This window comes from Caretta caretta, chromosome 2, assembly GCF_965140235.1.
Source record: "Caretta caretta isolate rCarCar2 chromosome 2, rCarCar1.hap1, whole genome shotgun sequence".
In the NCBI taxonomy this organism is placed as follows: Eukaryota; Metazoa; Chordata; order Testudines; family Cheloniidae; genus Caretta; species Caretta caretta.
In genome coordinates this window covers 37919313-37942080 of record NC_134207.1, presented here as the reverse complement: position 1 = coordinate 37942080, position 22768 = coordinate 37919313, and the positions used below count along the sequence as shown (strand labels likewise).

At 42.7% G+C, this 22768-nt stretch overlaps 1 long non-coding RNA gene across 2 annotated transcripts in view; it reads right to left on the bottom strand.

Moving 5' to 3' along the window:
• Positions 1-22768, bottom strand: part of LOC142070963 (uncharacterized) — a 136648-nt gene that overhangs the window by 52478 nt on the left and 61402 nt on the right. Inside the window, exon 2 of one of the 2 annotated variants that reach the window (XR_012666907.1) lies at positions 10818-15447. The exons of the other annotated variant lie outside the window; for it this stretch is intronic. This is a non-coding gene — a long non-coding RNA (uncharacterized LOC142070963). Of the gene's footprint in view, positions 1-10817; positions 15448-22768 lie in introns of those variants that run through there. 2 annotated transcript variants of the gene reach the window in all.

Below are 22768 nucleotides of genomic sequence, written 5' to 3'. Positions count from 1 at the left end.
TATTCTTTCTGAGTCTGCTTTGAAACTTGCGTGATGATTTATAGCTCAAAGCAAACGATCAACACAAACCTGTCCATGTTCTCTGTGAGCCCAGAGCAGGGATTTTTATCTTGCACTGTACATCTTTTCTGGCAAATTAGCTCAGTGATTCCAGAGTCAGTACAGATCCCTAACAGACTAGAGAGAGAGAAGACAAAGATAACAGCTTTGGCTGTTTTTTAAATTAAGTACATTGATCCTGAAATTAAATTTTCATTGCTGCTGTTCTGATGATTATCTCTAGGGTGCTGGCCACCAAGAGAATGAGGACCAAGAGAATAGCAACAACGATGAGTGAGAAAATCAGCTATATGCACTATTCAGTGGCACCGAGGATCGCACTAGCATTCTAACCCTGCCTCCTCTTCCTCCCCCACTAAACTATTAAAAGACTAAGACAAGCTGTTGTAGAGATAGCAAGTGCTAAAGAGCTTGTAGTATTAAAAGGTTGGGGAAAAGTGAGAGCAGTAGCTCTGGCTCAGGAACCAAGCCTGTTATGAAAGAGGATTACTATTATTAGTGTGAATTTATTACTCCCTCACTGTTTGAGAAACCATTGAAGGCAATATCCCCTCAGCAAACCAGAAGGGGACTAAACGCAAGAGTTGGCCAGAGGAAGCTTGGTGGGTACTTAGTTGTGTGGAGTATTTCAGGAGAGCCTGATCTCTGATTCATTGACTTTTGTGCCAAAATATCAGGTACTGTTACCATAGCCACAGCCATTCCTTCCTTCAGTTCTGTCTGCATCTGTGCACAGTTCCAACCTTGTGTACGTGGGGAGCAGGATCACATGGAAATATCCCAGCCTAACTCAGGAGTGAGATAAATGGTGGGGTAAGTTAAACCATAGGCCCAAGTCAGCTCTCAGCTGTACCAGCATGAGGGAACGAGTACAGAACCAGGCCCCTGAAATTATTCAAATGTGTTCAATATATTGCTGGGGTAACATCATTCTTCACCATAGCCTTTCCCAGAAAAAAGTAAGTGTTCAAAAATGTAACTGCGTTTTGGGTCCCCACCCCAGTCTCCATTTTTCTTTTGCTGTAGACTATATTTAGAGAGATCTGACACTGTCTTAAAAATGATTCATTTTAAAAAAACAGCGTTGTGTTATTTAAATGCAATTTTTACATTGGCTTGTATTGAGTTCTCTTACCCTAATACAGATGACGGCCTCTAACATAAATGGGGACAAACCTAAAACAGAATAGGAATATATGTAATATAGACATCAATATAGTCACACTATCCTAAGTGCCGGTTTACTTTACAAGATGCCAAAAAAAATCTAGGTTCAAGTTGTATTGCCCTCAAACTAGGAAAGATTAAAATAACAAATCTATTTTTTTAAAGCATACCAACAAGGAAGTTAAATGTCCTCAGTTACAGGATGAAACATTTAAAGATTTGTTTTGTGACTTATTTCACAATCTAGCAGAATGTGTATTGGCCAGAGCACTAAGAGAGACTATTCTATTGTCAGTCATAGCACCAAACAAAATCCCTATACACGTACATCAATGTGCATTAATATTTTAGACGAAACCATACATCCTGTGTTGTCTTTATAAATTCTATTGTCTCAAGAACTGTTTCTTTTCAAGAACCCTTTCTTTATATATCCTTGTTATATTTTTAGACTAAAACATCCAGAATGACTGCATTTAGAGGCATTTCAGTACTTCAATGGTTACTGAATTTGAATTTAAAGAATGGTTTTATAGCATGCCAGCCAAAGCCAACAGTTAAATTATCAATACTTTTATACATTCGACTATTCTAACATTGTTCAAAAGTTATTTTTCTATACATGTGACAGAAAGTGATACTTAGGTCTCAGCAAAACATAATTGTAACATTACATCTAATAGATAGCAAAATTACAAAAATGAAGGGCCTTTGTAGTCTTTGGTTTTTTAAGCTTTCCTTTCATCCTGTTTTTATTTTTCTTTGAGCTGCTTTTAAGGACTATCAAACTTTCTGAAGCCATACAGGTGTGCTTCTCGCTGTATAGTCACAGAAGTAATTGTCCTGTCCAGAGAAGCTAACAGTCTTGGGCCCAGTCTACACACACAGCTGTACAGATTTAACTAAAATCAGTTTTTAAATAGATTTAGTTAAACTGATGTAAACTTATGTGTGGAATCTCTTCTATAGATTTAAACCTGGCTTACATTAATCTACTTTATGAATCCATTCACATTTTGTGCAAAGACAAGCTCTAATGCCCCAGTCCTGATCACTTGTCTCAAGTCAAGTCAGTGGGATGACTAGTGAGAACAGGATGAGCAAGAGTTGACTCTAAATTAAGGTTTCAGAGGAACAGCCGTGTTAGTCTGTATTCGCAAAAAGAAAAGGAGTACTTGTGGCACCTTAGAGACTAACCAATTTATTTGAGCATGAGCTTTCGTGAGCTACAGCTCACTTGGATAAATCAAGATGAACAAGGAAGAAAAATGTGTGATTGTTTGTGTTTGTCATGAATCTTGTTAGCTGGGATTTTTTTCTTTTTAAATGCAAGGTATTTTAGGAGTAGTGCATTAGGCCATACATGACAGCATAGGCATATAATACAGGAGAGGAGCTTAGCAGATAGATGGTCTTGTGGTTAAGACATAAAATTCCTGTATGGCTTTGGGTGAATCACATATACCTGTCTGTGCCACAGTTCCCCATCTGTAAAATGGGACTATAATACTCCCCTACCGCACAGGCATGTTGTGAGGACAGATTTAATATGCATGAGGTGCTCAAATACGATGGAGAAAAGCTGTGTAGAACAGTTTGTAAATAAAATGGATGACCAACCTATTTGGCAGATGGGTGCTCAGCTTGGGCCTTTCTGTCAGTAGAACAGCAAGATGATGGGTGTTATAAGTGGTCTTGGGGTAGATGTAAAATTATAAATTAATATTCCAATTTCAATTTAACATATTAAGTCCTATTACAAGCAAATAACACATTTTTTAAAGGTTTAGAAACAAACATTTAAGACTAGTAATGTGTTCTTAAACAATATTTTTATTGTGTTCTATGCTTTGTTATTTTAGTAAGATTTTATATGCACTAAAACATGTAGGTTTTGGGCAGATAACGTTCTTGAGGAAACATTTTTAATTACTTCTCATAGTTAGAAGGGCCAGTTCATCTTTGCTCATCCTTTTCTGCTATGGACAATTTACCCTGACATTAGCACTAGTACAGATGTCCCCCTCTGTAGCAGCTTTTTGTAGTCACTTTTTATTTCAAAAATAAAACAAATTGGGGACATGTTTGATTTCTGAGATTAAGTTTTTTTTAAAATAAATGTGAAAACATCTAGGTTACAAGCCTGAGTGACAGGACAATGGTGGTGGTGTTCACAGTGAGTAAGAAGGTAGCAGAAAGGTTTGGAGGGAATGATTAAGAGCTCTGAGTTAGGCATGTTGAGCTTGAGCTGACAGCTAGACAGCCATGATATGTCAGACAGATTAAAATTTTAGTTTGGACAAAAGAAGATAGATCTGGAATAAAGAAGTAGGTCCATGAGTCATCAGCATAGTACTGGGAGTTGAATTTGTGTTTGCAGATGAGATTACCCAGAGATCAGGTGTGTAGAGGGATAAGAGAAGGGGATCATGGCCAGATCTCTGTGGAATCCCCCACAGAAAAAAGGAGGAGGATGAGGCAGATCCCCCAAAGGACATGCTGAAAGAGCAATTAGAGAGGCAGAAGAACCAGGACAGTTACAGAAGCCATGAGCGGACAAGATTACAAAAAGACCATGGTCAACGTCATCAAAGGCAGCTGTTGATTAAGCAGGATGGGGATGGAGTACTGGTTCTGGGTAGGAAGAGGTCAATAGAGACTTGTCAAGGGTAGTTTCAGTGGAGTGAACAGAGTAGAAGCTAGACTGGAGAAAGTCTAGGATGAAATTGGAGGAGAGGAATTCCAGACAGCCATTGTAGCCAGTGCATTCCAGGAGCTTAGAGATGAAAGAGAGATGGGGCAGTCATTGGAGAGGCAAGTGCGGTTCAAGGCTGGGTTTTTAAGATGAGAGAGACTATAGGAAAGGAAGAGCCAGAAGAGAGTAAAAGGTTAAAGAAAAGAGTAAGGGAGGGGATCAGAGTCGGAACATCGGCGATCAGGAGATGGGATAGAATGGGGTCTCTTGGGGCAAATGGAGGGATTAGAGGAGAGGAACAGATGAGAAACTTCTGCATCTGTGAGATGGAAAGGAGGAGAGAGTCTTGTAGGAGGGGAAAAGACAGTGAGCCAAGGGGAGGGGGAAGATCATATCGTATTTGGTCAATTTTCTCTGTACAGGATCTCTCATTTCTTTCAAGAGAGAGAAGCAGTGGCAGGAGGAAAGAGGGTTTGAGGAGTGAGTCAAGATAGCAAAATGGTGGCTGGGATTGGGAAAATGGGATTCACTTAAACTGGAAAGGTAGAGTTGTTTATCTAGTAAGACTGCAGAAATGAAGGAGAGAACAAGGTTCTAATGGAGGAAGCCAGCCTGGTCATGGGATTTCTGCCAGAGATGGTCCTCACCTAGAGAACCAGAGTGGAGAAAGTGGATGTTGATTGTGAGCCAGGGATAGAGGTTGGCAGAGCCAACCCAGCGTTGAGAGAGGGGCAAAGAGTCAAGGGTGGAGGAGAGAAGTGCGGAGAGAATCAACAATCATATCAATGCAAGAAATGGAAGAGACAGTGGGAAGAAGAGGGCTGAGAGCAGACAAGAAGTCTGTCTGGAAGGTGCAGAAAGGCAGGGTGACATGGCATTTGTGGAGGGTGACAATGGAGGATGCTGAGAGGCACTAGGTGATGGCTGGAGAGGGGTAACTCAGTAACAGAGAGATGAAACACAGCAGTGCTTGGTGAAGACCAAGTCAAGGGAACAGCCCTTTTGGTGAGTGGGAGAGTTGAACCAGGGTGGCAGGTTGAATGAAGAGATGGGTGAGGAAACATGCAACTAAAAGTGGGTCATCAACATGGAAGCCGAGGTTACTGAGGGTGAGTGCAGAAGACTGAAAAGAGAGGAAGCGGGAAAGGCTGATGGGGAGGACTTTGGTAGACTGTAGATGACAACATGGGAGAGGGAGGAAGAGGAGAGAAAGAGTCAGGTGCAGTGCTGTACAAAAGAGAAAGGGTAAGAAGGAAAGAGTTGAAAATGGCAAGAACAGGAGAGAAGCCCATCCCTGCCACCAAAGGTCTGATTCAGGGCAGGGAATGAGAGAGAGAAGGAGTGGTCTCTGAAAGAGAGCAGAAGCAGTGTCAAATGAAGGGATCCAGGCCTCAGAGAGCCAGAAGTATTACCTCAACTCCCTCCACTGGATATTCTATCTACATTTCTCCTAGCCCTTGTGCTGGAGTAATCTCTTCCATACCCTTTGGTTTAAGAGGTACCCAGCTAAGTGACTGTTTAATCTGACAGAAAATTTTATTTGGAGTAGGGGGGCTTTCAGCCTAATTCCACAGAGAAGGCAGCTTTGGGAGCTCCTGCTTCAAACAGCTGATGGGGTTGAGGGCTCATCTGCGCATTACTTCTGTGGGAGGCTCTCCCCTTAGTCTTCAGAACCATTTGACGGTGTTAGGAAATAGTCACCCCATGGACCTCTTTGTTATCCATGGTGGAGCCCCATTTCCAAGAGAAACCCAGAGAATCTTTCTACATGGACCTTATGGCTCCATGAAATTTATTCCTAGGACAGACTGAGTCAACCAAGGAAAAAATCTTGCCCCCCGCCCCATCCACACAGTAAGCAATGTCCCTCCACATTAGAGTTTATGATTCTGCTCTTGGGAAGGGAATCAATTTGAGCCATGTCATGCCAAGTGTAGGGATTACATGAGCACTAACAAGCGGGAAGTACTTTTTCTAAATATGAGGATGGCTCCACGAATGGGTACACAGGAAAAGCCTCATATTTATAGCCAGATCCTGTGCCCTTCTTTCCCCAAAGCAGCAGCAGAATTCATATGGTTGTGCTATATAGGTAGGGGCAAGATGCAGACAACCCACCCAAAGGAAAAACCTAGCCCCTGTAGGCAATGAAACTGTGATCCACAGGGCTCCATCAGCAACAAGCCTTTTGAGGTCAGAACAGGGACAGACCCACAGAAAGGGTTCAATGTATGTGGATTCTCACACCTCAGTCTGGTTGGACAGAAAGGACTCCGTACAGCCGGTCTCCAGAAGTCTGACACACAGCTCATTTATTCACATTGTGTGCAGGGATCAGAATCTGGCCCCAACTTCAATGCATGAAGACTATGATACAAACTGCGTTAAATATCAGGTTAGTTATTATCTGTATAGTTACCATGCATTATTACAGGTTGCACTGGTGGTATGGAAAAGCAACTGGAGTTGTTCACAGCAAATACTATGCACTTCTAGATCTTCTTCCTGTCATGGATCCCAAGGCACTTTAGAAAAATTAACTCATGAAGCCTAACAACCCTGCAATGTTATCAAGATTCCCTAAGACCTACTTTTAGTGCAGATCACATGAGAAAACCACAAGATGAAAGAGTTTTGGCAAGAAAACAGAATAGGACTCTTTACACTGTGACTGGCACAATCTGTCATTTATTATTTGCATTCCAGTAGTTCTTACAATATGCCTTCCTCACACACTGGCAGACACTTTACCCTCTGTCAATCTCCAGGCTAAGATTTTCCTCACTGAATTGAATAACACTCTGACTACTCCCAGGGGTATTTCTCCATCAGAGTGGCCAGGAAACCGCAAAGTGAACCTCACTGAATTTCATTCAGATTGTCCTGTCGGGGGAGGAGTGTGGGTACAGTCAGGAGGAGAGACCTCTCAACCCTGTTTAATCTAGGATCTGCAAAGAAGGAAATTCCAGTCCTGTGGAAGGAGGGGCCTTTCCCACACACTGCTCCTTGGGCCTCCCTTTCCTCCCAAAGTCATGTCATTGGTTTAGCAATTCCCTACTCCACTCCATGAGGAGGGTACAAGCACAGAGGCTGGGGGAACCAGCATCACAAGAGGAGACATTCTCCCCAAACACACATCTGCCCAGCCTGACCCAACAAATCTAAGTCCATTCATGAATACCAAGGAGATAATATGGCCCTTGAATTGATAAATAGCCTAAACCAGTTTTAGATATGAACAAGGCATAGTAAGTCTGAGATAGGTAACAAAGCCCTCGTCTACGCTAGGAGTTGAGGTCGAATTTAGCAGTGTTAAATCGATTTAACCCTGCACCCGTCCACACGATGAAGCCCTTTTTTTCAACTTTAAGGGCACTTAAAATCGATTTCCTTACTCCACCCCCGACAAGGGGATTAGCGCTGAAATCGGCCTTGCTGGGTCAAATTTGGGATACTGTGGACGCAATTAGACAGTACTGGCCTCCGGGAGCTATCCCAGAGTGCTCCATTGTGACCGCTCTGGACAGCACTCTCAACTCAGATGCACAGGTCAGGTACACAGGAAAAGGCCCGCTAACTTTTGAATTTCATTTCCTGTTTGGCCAGCGTGGCAAGCTGCAGGTGAGTGCACAGCTCATCAGCAGAGGTGACCATGATGGAGTCCCAGAATTGCAAAAGAGCTCCAGCATGGACCGAACGGGAGGTACGGGATCTGATCGCTGTATGGAGAGAGGAATCCGTGCTATCAGAACTCTGTTCCAGTTTTCGAAATTTCAAAACATTTGTCAAAATCTCCCAGGGCATGAAGGACAGAGGCCATAACAGGGACCCGAAGCAGTGCCGTGTGAAACTTAAGGGGCTGAGGCAAGCCGATCAGAAAACCAGAGAGGCAAACAGCCGTTCCGGGTCAGAGCCCCAAACATGCTGCTTCTATGATGAGCTGCATGCCATTTTAGGAGGTTCAGCCACCACTACCCCAACCGTGTTGTTTGACTCCATTAATGGAGATGGAGGCAACATGGAAGCAGGTTTTGGGGACGAGGAAGATAGCTCACAGCAAGCAAGCGGAGAAAACAGTTTTCCCGACAGCCAGGAACTGTTTCTCACCCTGGACCTGGAGACAGTACCCCCCAAACCCACCCAAGGCTGCCTCCCGGACTCGCCAGGCAGAGAAGGGACCTCTGGTGAGTGTACCTTTTAAAATACTATACGTGGTTTAAAAGCAAGCGTATTTAATGATTAATTTGCCTTGGCATTCGCGGCTTTCCTGGATGTACTCCCAAAGCCTTTGCAAAAGGTTTCTGGGGAGGACAGCCTTATTCCGTCCACCATGGTAGGACACTTTACCACTCCAGGCCAGCAGCACGTAGTTGGGAATCATTGTCCCTTGTGATCCACCAGTGCCTGCAGCACTATTGAAAAGTACCCCTTACGGTTTATGTACTCACCGGCTTGGTGCTCCGGTGCCAAGACAGGGATATGGGTTCTGTCTATGGCCCCGCTACAGTTAGGGAATCCCATTGCAGCAAAGACATCCACTATGACCTGCATATTTCCCAGGGTCACTACCCTTGATATCAGCAGATCTTTGATTGCGTTGGCTACTTGCATCACAGCAGCCCCCACAGTACATTTGCCCACTCCAAATTGATTCCCAACTGACCCGTAGCTGTCTGGCATTGCAAGCTTCCCACTCGTTTCTCAGCTGTGAGGACTGCTCTCATCTTGGTACTCTTGTGCCTCAGGGCAGGGGAAAGAAAGTCACAAAGTTCCATGAAAGTTTCGCAGCCACTGGGAATCGTCCCAGACCTGCAACACTATGTGGTCCCACCAGTCTGTGCTTGTTTCCCGGGCCCAGAATCTGCATTCCACTGCATGAACCTGCCCCATTAGCACCATGATGCCCACGTTGCCAAGGCCCGTGCTTTGAGAGAAGTCTGTGTCCATGTCCTCATCACTCTCGTCACTGCACTGACGTCGCCTACTCACCCGGTTTTGCTTTGCCAGGTTCTGGTGCTGCATATACTGCTGGATAATGCGTGTGGTGTTCAATGTGCTCCTAATTGCCAAAGTGATCTGAGCGGGCTCCATGCTTGCCGTGGTAAGGCATCTGCATGGGAAAAAAGGCGTGGAATGATTGTCTGCTATTGTTCTGACGGAGGGAGGGGCAACTGATGACATGGCTTACAGGGTTGGCTTACAGGGAATTAAAATCAACAAAGGGGGTGGCTTTACATCAAGGAGAAAGAAAAACAACTGTCACACAGAATGGCCCCCTCAAGGATTGAACCCACTGAGCTATCCCTCCCCCCGGTATTTCAGACAGGATTGAATCTCCATTAAACTTTTCAAGGACAGACCTCACCAAAATGACTGTCGGCCATTGATTTCACGGAGGGAGGGAGAGGGGAAGTAAATGAATACAAAATAAATCTGGTCTATTTCTTGTTTTGATCCACTCCATCTATCTTTTACATCTTTGGCTGGCAGCAGACGGTGCAGTAGGACTGCTAGCCATCCACATCTCCTGGCTGCTCGCTATAAGATGGTACAATAGGACTGCCGGCAGGACTAAAGAGTATGACCTGGTCGAGTCACTCCTAATTTAGTTCTTGCGCCCATGTCTGCCCAGGAGCGCCTGACCGACCTTACCAAGGTGGCCAGGAGCACCTTGGACACTATGATGATAGTTTTCAGGCCTATTGCACCGTCTGCTGCCACAAGGCAATGGGTTGCTGCTGCTGTGTAGCAATGCAGTACCGCATCTGCCAGCACCCAGGAGACATAGGGTGACAGTGAGCTGAGCGGGCTCCATGCTTGCCGTGGTATGGCGTCTGCACAGGTAACTCAGGAAAAAAGGCGCAAAATGATTGTCTGCCGTTGCTTTCATGGAGGGAGTGCGGGAGGGACGGCCTGACGACATATACCCAGAACCACCCGCGACAATGTTTTTTGCCCCATCAGGCATTGGGATCTCAACCCAGAATTCCAATGGGCGGTGGAGACTGCGGGAACTGTGGGATAGCTACCCACAGTACAACACTCCAGAAGTAGACGCTAGCCTCGGTACTGTGGAAGCACTCTGCCAAGTTAATGCACTTAATGCACTTAGAGCATTTTGTTTGGGGACACACACAATCGACTATATAAAAACTATTTCTAAAAAACTGACTTCTATAAATTCGACCTAATTTCGTAGTGTAGACATACCCAAAGTCAATCCTCTTTGTGTCACCTGCTTTAAAATACATATAAAAAATTGCATTCCTCCATATTATTTGCATCTATACACACATTTTACTCGTTTCCTAAAATAAACTTTCCTATGTGATTATTTATATTTTGAAGGAGAAAAATAATATGTGCTATAAACAGGTACAGAGTACGATACACTTTGAACACATGCAAAAAATGCTGTTGCAATTGTTTGAACAATGAATAACTAAATCTCCATTTGGGTGTTGAAGCATGCAAAAATTGGCCTCTATGTGCTGTTATTTCCAGTCTAGCTATGAGCTAGACAAACAGGACATGGTGGTACATGTAACCTTCAGGGATTAGCAACATTCCTCATTTACAAGATTAAGAAAGCAGGAAGCCTTAAATCACTGACATGGCAGGAGCAACACAGGCAATACAATGAATATGAGGTTACTTTTATATACCTTAACTTAATCATATCTGTGAAGAGCCAAATCCAGCTTCTTCTCACAGATAGTCTCCTTCAAGTCAATGGGAGTTAGGATTCAGGCCAAAAGAAAGATATGAACCTATTACACAAACCTTTTAAAGAAAAACCTCTTTAAAAAAAAAACACACAAAAAAACCGTTCTGAAAAACGTAGATTCCAAAAGTTTTGCTAGGCAAAGTATACAGCATCCACATAACAGCTGCCTGATATGATATTCCAACTTTATTCTAATTTTAATTACATTTGGATGTGGTGAGTTGATCTTTCCTAAAACACCACAACATGTAGTAAGATATACAGATACAAGAAAATTTAATTACAAGAATAAAATGCACTAAAATTCCAACTGATGTTTATCTGGTCTTCTACTGAGACAAAATGTACAGCAGTCCATTTCACACTCCTTTAATGAAATGCATGTCTGGGCATTTCAGTATTTATCATCTGCTCATCCTTAGTCTGGGCAGCTTGGTAAGTGAGCATGATATGTAGAGTATTTCACTTGTAGAAATTCACTAACGCCAAACGGTGACAGTTGTCTGCACAGGAATGCTGTACTGGAGAAACTGTCATAACAAATGTTTGGTATAGTACTGACAGTACCATATATTTCTGAGATGGTTTCCTGAATGAATACTGTATTTCAAAGAATTCAGTATTCTCACCTTATTCCTGTCAAGCAGGCTTGACAATTTATCGTGGGGGGGGGGGGGAATCAAAGTGATAATGGAGAACCCCCTGCAAAAGTACAGAAGATACAGGTTTGGAAAAAAACCACAACTTTTTATTGCATCTTTTCCAGGCCAGTCACTTCCATTATCTGCACTTTACAAACTTTGCCAGTTACATCTATTCTACACCTTTAATGTTCTTTACCAAACTAAACTATTCTTCCCCTAGTCTCTGGGTTTATTTTGAAAGATGCTCACTTGCAAAGTCTGTAGGCTTGGCTCAGTAAATTTGAGGAAGCGTCATGGTGACTATGTCACAACTCACTCAAGTCATTACAAAAATTATTCATATTATTCAGTAAAAACTCTTCACATAATTATTCTAGCCTGGAAGTTCACACCCTATTTCCCTTTTTCCAGCACTCAGAGGCATTGTTAGTTTCCAGCATATCAAACTGTTAGCCACATTGTGAAATGTGCTTGTATCTACGTTTTTATATTTATATTTATTATGGAGGGCTGCAAGTCCATAATTAGGTTGAGTTTTCAACTTAAAGTAGGCATTTAACTCTTTGTTATGCATTAGTAGTAAAACATATCATCTCCTAATGTACAGAATGAATATACAGAATATGTGTACACACACCTACACACTTTATACAGATGCATCTTCCAAGGATGCTGCTGGATTTACCTTCCTTTTGAGAAGTTACATTTTTGGATTTTGCAGAGAGGTTGATGCTTTTCTTTTAAGACATACAATATTTGTTTTCATTGACATTTAACTCATTAAAACCTCAAGAACATTTAAACGTTTTGTACAAGTTTAAGTAGCTGTAATTGAAGACTTTGGCAGGATGTACCTACATTAACAGGGTTTTCTTCACTTTAATTTCTGAGACACTGAAAAATCCAAAGAGTCAACTTCATCCCTAATGCAACTCTATTCATTTCACTGGAGTTTCATAAGGGGTGAATTTGGCCCCATATTTTTTTAGACAATAAACTTATTGAATACCTGCAAAAAATTCAAGTTGAAATGTTTTGATTACACAAAATATTAAGCATATAATCCAAAACTCGTTGAAATCAATGGAAACATTCCCATGGGCTCTGGATCAGGTCCAAAGAGTTGAGGAACAAATCTGGTGAACAGGGTGAAGGTGAGGCTTAGAGGATAGCAAAGAACAAGTATGTGCCCATCAAAATCCATTTTTGTTGATAGAACATTGGAGTACAATGGCGTAAGATACAAATCTGAAAATTCTAATGGCCATGACCCCATCTTACTTACATTTAAACAAAACTATTGTATATTGCAGCTCAGTTTCACCCAAACCAATACTCCTTCAGTTTCTGTCTTCTTCTGCTACTCTGACAGGGAAAGACTTCCAGCCATGTTCAAGCAATAGTGGGAGGCAAAAAATAAGAGGGCTGAAGAACGGATTCAAAATTGTCAGGCAGTTTTTTTCTTAAACCTGAGCCTTTCATGACAGGAAAGTGGTAAAACAAAGGGAGAAAGACTGACTCTTGCCATTGTACAGAAAACTAATAATGTAAGCTAAGGTCCATCACACAAAAGCACTTGGGGTGAAATCTGCCCAGTCCCCACTTCACTGGAGTCAATGAAATCTTTGCTATACACTTCAATGGGGGCCAAGATTTCACCCCTGATCTCCAGAGGCAGGTGGTGAAAGTCATCCTATCATACTGGCAAAGGTAATGCTCTTTAGCTGGCACTCAAAAGACAGTGTAGGCTAGTGGATGGCACACTGGTCTAGGGAGCAGAACTGGGTTCCATTCCTGGTTTTGCCACCAGACTGCTAGGGCCATGACTACACTACAAAATTATGTAAACTTAATTTATGCCAGCATACAGCTGCCGCAGTAATTAAATCATTTTTGCACATCCACACTATGCTCCTTGTGTGGACAGTGCACGTCCTCACTAGCAGCACTTCCACTGATGGAGAGAGCAGTGCACCGTGGGTAGCTATCCCATGGTGCAACTCGCCACTAACTAGCACAGGGTGTTTTGGGAATGTTTTGCAATGCCTGATGGGGCTGAAACAAGTCGCGCTGGGGTGACTGGGAACATGAATTCAATGTCCCATAATGCAGTGTTCTTCATCCAATAATTTCATCTTTTCAAAATTCTCCACAAACCCACGTGTCCTTCTCACTGTCTGCCACCTGTGTCAGAAGCCTGGATACTGCACAGCTCTGCACTATTGTGATGAGCAATGTGTGCACAGGGTGCCTGATCCTGCAGTGTTTGCAGAATTGCCAGAGGAGCCGCGGGGAAAATGATGATTCTTGGAAGCTAGATTGCTGTGGGACATAGAAAGAAATCATTCAAAGTTGTTGGCGGCTTTTGCAGAGCAGCTGCAGATGGTGGAGCACCAGTTCTGGGCCCAAGAAACAAGTAATTTTATAGTCACGCAGGTTTGGAATGATAAGCAGCGGCAGCAGAACTTTCAGATGCACAAGGCCACATTTCTGGATTTGTGTGCAGAGCTCATCCCAGCCCTCCAGTGACATCAAAGTGAGATCTGCACTGACAGTGGAGAAGCGAGTGGTGATTGCTTTGTGGAAATTTACAATACCCGATGGCTACCAATCAGTCAGGAATTAATTTGAAGTTGGGAAAACCACTGTGGAGGTTGTTCTGATGCAAATGTCCAGGGCCATTCATCGCCTCCTGCTATGAAGAACTGGACATAGTGGGTGGTTTTGCAGCAATGGGATTACCACACTGCGGTCAGATGATAGACAGCATGCATATCCCCATTTTGGCACCAGACCACCTTGCCACAGAGTACATCAACAGAAAGGGCTATTTTCTATGGTATTGCAAGTGCTGGTGGATCACCGGGGACACTTGACAAACATCAGTGTGGACTGGTCAGGGAAGATGCATGATGCATGCATCTTTAAGAACACAGGGCTGTTCAGAAAGCTTCAAGCAGGGACTTTCTTTCCAGACTGGTGGATTACGATTTGGAGATGTTGAAATGCCAGTAGTGATTCTGGGAGACCCAGCCTACCCCTTACTCCTGCTGCTCATGAAGCCATACATCAGCCACATTGACAGCACCGAGGAGCACTTCAGCAACAGGCTAAACAGCTGTAGAATGACAGTTGAATGGACCTTTGGTCGTTTAAAAGGTCACTGGTACTGTCTACTCATGAGATTGGACTCAGTGAAAAAAATATGCCAATTGGCTATAGCTGCCTGCTGTGTCCTGCATAATATCTGTGAAGCAAAAGAGCAAAAGTTTCTGCCAGGTGGAGGTAGAATGGCTGTCTGCTGATTTTGAGCAGCTGGATACCAGGGCTATAAGAAGAGCTCAACACAGAGCTATTCGGCTTAGGAAGGCTTTGAAAGACCATTTGAAATTGAGCCACAGTAATGTGTATTGCTGTGGTATGCTCTACCTGGTATTGCTCTTTTCCACCCCGGTATGAACCTTGTAATGAGTGCTGTGTGTGTAGTAATATAAAATTGCAAAATCACCTATTACTATTATCTGTGAATGATGTCAGCCCCAGTCAGCATATGTTGTAAACTAATAAAGATGAATTAAGTTTCCAAAAATAGACTGATTCCATACCCAGGCAAACAGCCACATTTATAAATGAATAAAACTTAAATAAAGGGGAAAGAATTTTTGAAGGGGAAACAGTCATTTCCATTTCACAAATACATACAGCAACTGTGTCTTTCACAGGTCAGTGTATGTGCATCTGTGATTGTCTGTACTCTCCTCCAGGGTCGAGGGGTAGGGACAGTGCAGCAGCCCTGAACACCATGTAGAATGCAGGGAGGAGTGTTGGGGTGGGGGAGAGGAATGCAGGTCTCTAGGGGCTGCAGAGGGAGGTGAGCACAGAACTGTTGAACCTGGTCAAGAAGAGTCTGCAGCATATCTGTTTGCTGCTTGAGAAGCGCTAGCATCTCCAGCTGCACGTCCCTCTCCTTTTCCTGTGCATTTCTCGTCTCCGTTCTGCTCTATCCCTGGCCATGCTGTCTGCAAGTGTCATCCTCTAATCACTGTCCTCAGTATCCAAAGCAGTAGAGGAATGCCAGATTTCTTCAAACATGTAATCTCATGTCCTCTTCCTTCTCCTCCTTATCTGGCTGAGCCATTCCACTGGTGTGCCAGCTGCAAAAGATACAATACACAGAGGTACTATTGAGAGTGTATTCACAAGGTAAATGGAAACTTGGTATACTAAACTCACGCCCCTTGATCCACACAAGTTGCAAATGCTACATTCTCACTTCTCCTAGGGATTCATAGAGCACAGTGAGAGTCCCAGCCAGGGTGAGTGCAGCCCAGGGGATTGGGGGGGCAAATTGGAAAAATAAGGTGGGGCTAGCTCACAGGCATGAGCATATGTGTATAGGGCAATTTAACTGAATACTGGCCATTTTCCACAGGTGGTGGTAATTTTAGCTGATCTCTCACTCCTAAGGGTAACAGAGGCTGAAATGGAACAGCTCCTGCAGGTGTCCAACTGAAGACCAGTGCCATATGCTGCTAGTCTGTGTGTTGCAATGGTGTCCACTAAAGTAAATCACTCAGTGGCATGGGAAAGTGTCCTACTGTGGCAGAAGTAGTAAGGCAGCCTTCCCCAGAAACCTTTGGTAGAGGATTTTAAACTGCCTCCAGGGAAGTTTCCTCAGGACCTCTACGGAGGATTCACAGGACATCTTGGTGCACCTAAACAAACTGTTCTGTGCCTAACTCTAGAGGGGAATGAAAAGCAGATAGCAACTCTACCTCTGTTGGTAGTTTCACTACCTCTTCTAGCATAAGTAAAAAAAATTAAATCAACAAATGTGTCCTGCTACTTTGAAGGTTCCATCCCTACAATTTCAAAGCAAACTGCATACTTACCAGAGGTTCTTTCTACTGTATCAGGCTCACCCGTGCAGGACTACCTGGACTGCCCAGGACTCAAAAACAGGTCCTAGCTAGCTGCACCACTGGATACCTGGTTGCCTGTCCCCCATACTCCTCCTCTTCCACCTCCTGCTCCGCACTGTTCATGGTGGGGGCCTGTGACTTGTGCTCCCCTGAAGTATCCACAGAGCTCTTGGGAGGGGACCGGTCTCCGCTGAGGAAGGCATGCAGTTCTTTTTAAGAGCGGCAGGTCTGTGGCTTTGCACCAGAGCGATTGTTAGACTTCTTTGCCTTCTGATATGCCTGCTGCAGCTCCTTGGCCTTCAAGTGGCACTGCTGCTGGTCCCTCTTGTGGCCCTTCTCCATGCCCCAAGTAATCTGCTCATAGATGTTGATGTTTCTACAGCTGGATTGGAGCTGTACCTGCACAGACCCAGGAGATCCATCACCTCCTGTATGCTCCAGGCAGGAGAGCATCTGCCGCATGTAGCCAGCATGGTCAACTGGGCAGTTATTAGGTGTGCTCAAGAGTTGCTGGGTGAGCTCTCCAAGCCAGGCAACCAGGAAATGGAATTTCAAAAATTCACAGGGCTTTAAATGGGAAGAGTGTGTACCTGTATACCTGGCCGCTTGGTAGTGGAATTCAAAATGGTGACCAGAGAGCAGTCAAGGTGCAGCACTGTGGGACACCTTCTGGAGGCCACTAAAGTCAAAGTAAGTAATTAACTACATTAACTTAAACTCTATGCCTCTCATGGAGGTAGAATTATTAATTCGGCATAGTGGGTGAGTTATGTTCGTGGGAGCAAAATTTTAGTGTCGATGTAAGCTGCATTGTGTGGACCTAACTCTGTACCATAGACTAGGCCTAAGTGACCTTACGCATGTCACTTATCTCTGTATGCCTCAATTTCCCCATTTCTAAAATAGGGATACTGATACTGCCATCCTTTGTAAAGGGCTTTGTGATCTGATGAAAAAGTGCTATACAAGAGCTAGTTATTACTATTATTCATAAAAATAACAAAATTCATACACTACTACATACAATACAATGTTTTCAAAGAATACAAAATTAAATGCAGTTTTTTAAGAATCTCTAGGAGATAATTACTGGCTTAATCTTAATGGCATGATATCTAGTAACAGCATGCCAAGTTTCTCTAGATAAATAGGCTGAAACCATTGTAATGGACAACAGCTAGGCTCCTGGTGTGCTAAGACCACTGCCTATCATTGACCAGCATTGTCTCGTTAGAACATACAAATGGCCATACTGTCTGACACCAATGGTCCATCTAGCCCAGTATCCTGTCTTCCAACAGCTGCCAGTGCCAGATGATTCAGAGGGAATAGACAGAACAGGGCAATTTATCAGGTGATCCATCCCATCATCCAGTCCCAACTTCTGGCAACTGGAAGTTCAGGGACACAGAGCATGCTGTGCATCCTTTATCATCTTGGGCAATAGCCATTGATGGACCTATCCTTTATGAACTTTGTTCATTTTTGAACCCAGTTATACTTTTGGCCTTGACAGCATCCCATGATAACCAGTGACACAACTGTGTGTTGTGTGAAGTAGTATTTCCTTCTGTTTGTTCTTAACCTGCTGCCTATTAACACAAGATCCAGGGGTCACACAATGAAATTATGTGAAGAGGTAAATAACACTTCCCTATTTACTTTCTCAACACCATTCATGATTTTATAGACTTTTATCATAACTCCCCTTTGTTATCTCTTTTCTAAACTGATAAGTCCCAACATTTGTAATTTCTCCTCCTATGGAAGCTGTTCCATACACTTCATCTTTTTTGTTGTCCTTCTCTATACTTTTTCCAATTCTAATATATATTATCTTTTTTTTTTTTAAGATGGGGTGATCAGAAATGTATGCCATATTCAAGGTGTGGGCATGACATTTGTATAGAGGCATTATGGTATTTTCTGTTTTATTAACTATCCTTTTCCTAATGGTTACTAACCTTCTGTTAGTTTTTTTGACTGCTGCTGCATATTGAATGGAGTTTTTCAGAGAACCATCCACAATGACTCCAAAATCTTTCTTGAGTGAAACAGCTAATTTAGACCCATTGTTTTTCCATGTATAGTTGGGATTTCTTTTCCCCCCGCAACATGCATTATTCTGCCCTTATCAGCACTGAATTTCATCTGACATTTTCTTGCCCAGTCACCAAGTTGTTAGGGGGCTTATTTCTTCACCCACTTACTTCCCTGGTCCTTCTCGCATGAACAGAGAGCAACAATACCCGAAGTCCAAAGGTGCAAACAATTCGATGTTTATTGGGGTGAACTTCCAGCAAGCATGATTCCAGTTTCCTTCCTTAGTGTCCCCCTTCCTAGCTCTGACACCACAGAGGCTTACCTGTGTCCCTGTTCCCATTTCCCCCTTTAGCTAAACATGATTCCAATTTCCCCACCCCCATTCCCTGTTCCCATTTCCCCCACACACACCCACACACTTCCTGATTGACTGCAGACTATATAGTAAAACTTGAGTTCTGCTTAGCTATACCTTAACCAATCATTTTCCTGAAATTTAACTAACCAATCCTAACATATTGTAACATGATTATGTAACCAATTATATCCCACCACCTTAATTAGTTTACATCCAGCAAAATTAATTATACAGCAGACAGGAACAATCACAGAACCAGACAGAGATTTTATGGACAAACAATAGCAAAGTGGGAACTATAATGACAAAACAATACAGAAGTGAGGATTTCACTTCCCAGCTATTGATAAGTGAGTTCTTGCCAGACAGGATGCTATCAAACTAAGTTTCCTTTTACATCTTCTAGGCAATTCCCTTTCTCTGGAGGTGATAGGAATACAATCCTGTCCTGATAATGCCTAACAGCCCAATACCACCTTATTTCAATGTGACTAGTTTGGAATGTGAGGATGTGACCGGTCGCTTCCCAACTTATGGCTGCCTCTGTTGCTTAGCCAAAGGCCTTAGCCTAAGCACAGGGCCTCAGACTGTCACAGTAAGAGAAGGACCTTACACTGGCAGACAGTGATTTTGATTCTCTCTTTTATACCTCTAGAACTAGCTAAGTGATAAGAATACACCTAAATTCTTAGCGTATAGGCCTTTACAGACAGGCCTGAATAACTATGTCCTAACACCAATTTTGTGAAATCCCTTTGTAACTCTTTGCAGTTAGCTTTGGACTTAACTATCTTGAGTATTTTGTATCATTTGCAAATTTTGCCACCCCACTGCTCACCCCTTTTTTCGTATCATTTATGAATATGTTGAACAGGACTGGTCTCAGTATAGATCATTGGGAGACACCACTATTTACCTCTCCATTGTGAGAACTGACCATTTATTCCTATCCTTTGTTTCCTGTCTTTTAACCTATTCCTGATCCATGAGAGGACCTTGTGACGGGTTGGATCACAAAAACACCTTTGGGACTGCCACCTGATGTGCCTAGACTACCTCTGAGCCTGTTTTCCCTGCCATCTTGGGACTTCAGTCCGTTGCCTGGTTTGAGCAAGACATGCTTGCCTGCTACAAACACAGATCCAAGTCTGAACCACGTACCCCACAAGCTGCAGGCTTAACTGAAAACAGCTTAAGAAGTGTTCCTGTCTCCAGCACTCAGATACCCAAACCCCAAATAAATCTGTTTTACCCTGTATAAAAATTATACAGGGTAAACGCATAAATTGTTTGCCCTCTATAACACTGATAGAGAGATTTCAGAGTAACAGCCGTGTTAGTCTGTATTCGCAAAAAGAAAAGGAGTACTTGTGGCACCTTAGAGACTAACCAATTTATTTGAGCATAAGCTTTCATGAGCTACAGCTCACTTCATCGGATGCATACTGTGGAAAATGTAGAAGATCTTTTTATACACACAAAGCATGAAAAAATACCTCCCCCCACCCCACTCTCCTGCTGGTAATAGCTTATCTAAAGTGATCACTCTCCTTACAATGTGTATGATAATCAAGGTGGGCCATTTCCAGCACAAATCCAGGGTTTAACAAGAACGTCTGAGGGGGGGCGGGGGGGTAGGAAAAAACATGGGGAAATAGGTTACCTTGCATAATGACTTAGCCACTCCCAGTCTCTATTCAAACCTAAGTTATTTGTATCCAATTTGCAAATGAATTCCAATTCAACAGTCTCTCGCTGGAGTCTGGTTTTGAAGTTTTTTTGTTGTAATATCGCAACTTTCATGTCTGTAATCGCGTGACCAGAGAGATTGAAGTATTCTCCGACTGGTTTATGAATGTTATAATTCTTGACATCTGATTTGTGTCCATTTATTCTTTTATGTAGAGACTGTCCACTTTGACCAATGTACATGGCAGAGGGGCATTGCTTGGCCCCTCCGCCATGGGTTTGATCCTGGTTTGAGCAGGGGGTTGGACTAGATGACCTCCTGGGTTCTCTTCCAACCCTAATCATCTATGATAGTATCAAAAGACTTAAAGTCAAGATATAACACATATACCACTTCCCTCTTATCCGCAAGGCTTGTTACCCTGTCAAAGAAAGCTACTGGGTTGGTTTGATGTGATTCGTTCTTGATAAATCCATGCTGATTGTTACGCATCACCTTATTATCTTTTAGGTGTTTGCAAATTAAATGCTTAATAATTTGCTCCATTATTTTTCCAGGTTCTGAATTTAAGCTGACTGGTCTGTAATTCCCCGGTTTGTCCTTATTTCCCTTTTTACAAACTGGCACTATATTTGCGCTTTTCCACTAGATTTGCTCTTTTGGTGATATCCCAGGGGGTATCCCCCTCAATTCAATACATTCCCATCATTCTCTTTTGTTTATGGTTTACAGTCAGTTTTCATTCCATGTGGCAATCCACATCTACTAAATTACATGCAAAGGATTTCACCTGTCTTTCAGCGATGTTTGGAAAAATCCTATTAACCCACATTCAGCATTCAGTGACTACAACTGTATTGTTGGTGGGGGAAAGTAAAATTTAATAATTTTTCACCATGCAAATTGTTATTCTGCACCTGAGTTTAACTGGCCAGCACATCTGATCTGAGGATGGAAAAACTGCTCACCTGCCTTGTAAATGCTACCAAATGCTTGGGGGGAGGGCAAAACAAAAACAAAAAACCCTGATGATTTGCCCATCTGGCCCACTACTTGGCTAGATTCCTTCCTTGGCTCTGCTCAGCAATGCATGGCTGATTTAATACATGCTCTCCAGAAAGAGACACATGAGACACAACTGACTTTGTTTACAAGGAAACTGAACAAAAGGATAAGTGACAATGACTGATAATTCAGCAATGAAAACATAGCTCCATAAATATAAATATCAATCAACTTTAGTTTAAAGACACTCAAACACCTAATTGTTACAACCATATTTTGTCAAGCTTCTGAGATTTGAGCCCCATCCTGAAATTTGATTGACCAAAGAGATTGCAGAATTAGAGCTTTAGACGGTAGCCCTTGGATAAGTCACTTTAAAAAAAAACAGTTCCTCTATGGTTGTGTGCATTTCTACATTTAATAGACATGATTCCTGCTCTACTGATTTTTTTAAACTCACGTGCATGGTAAAGCAGTTTTGTTTGGGTTTTTTTTGGGGTAGGAAGGAGAAGAGAGGTTAAGGAAGGGGAACTGAGGGACAATCAAATCAAAATCAATCAATCATTGGATAGGCATTCTTCAGGCCTGATCATGCATGAAGATTCACCAATAATTTTAGCTCTATGTGTATGAGGATTTTTTTTTTTATTTTTGAAAAGGCAAAGTAGGTTTCTTCTTTCTTCTCTACCAGCAATGCTCCTGAGATGCTCAAACTCTGCATTTTTAATAACCAAGGCTAAGACCTAATGCTAATGAGTCTATAACTAGGTTAATGGACCATGCAGTTCTGAAACATGATCATTACTCCATGCTTTGAACTAATAAGTCCACATGGATATTTCTGAAGCTTAAAGAACTTCAGATGTTTGAAAAGTTTTATCCGAGGTTTCTCTCTCAACCAGGATTTGGCTACTGAAAAAGCCATTACCACCTCAGAATGTAGCCTTATGGACTTCATCTTCCTTCAAATATCAGTTCAAAACTGTGAACAAATCTTTAAAAAGAAGTGCTGCAATGGACTTTAGGATACTTTTAATACTATCACTCAGTACGAGAACACCAAAAAAAAGTGAAGAACAGTATCCCAGCACAATTCAAGCCCTGATTCAAAACAGGAAGAAGGGATCATTTTAAAAATACTTGTACTGTTAAGCAAGGTATATGCTCAACAGTAACATCAAGCAGCAATGTGACTCCCCACCCCCAGGCTCATTGTCATTATCTTCCTGTTCACCTCACAGAACTTCCCCAAAATAATTGCTAGAGCTATCTTTTAGACTATGTCTATGACAAAACATTTGTCTTTCAAAGGTGTTAACCCCCTCCCCTCCAAAAGACAAATGTTTTGCCGCGACATGCACCAGTGTGAACAGCAACACAAACACTGCTTGTTGGGGGTGGAAGTTTTTTGTCGGCAGGAGAGCCAACAAACAGTGGCTACATTGCACAACTTTTAG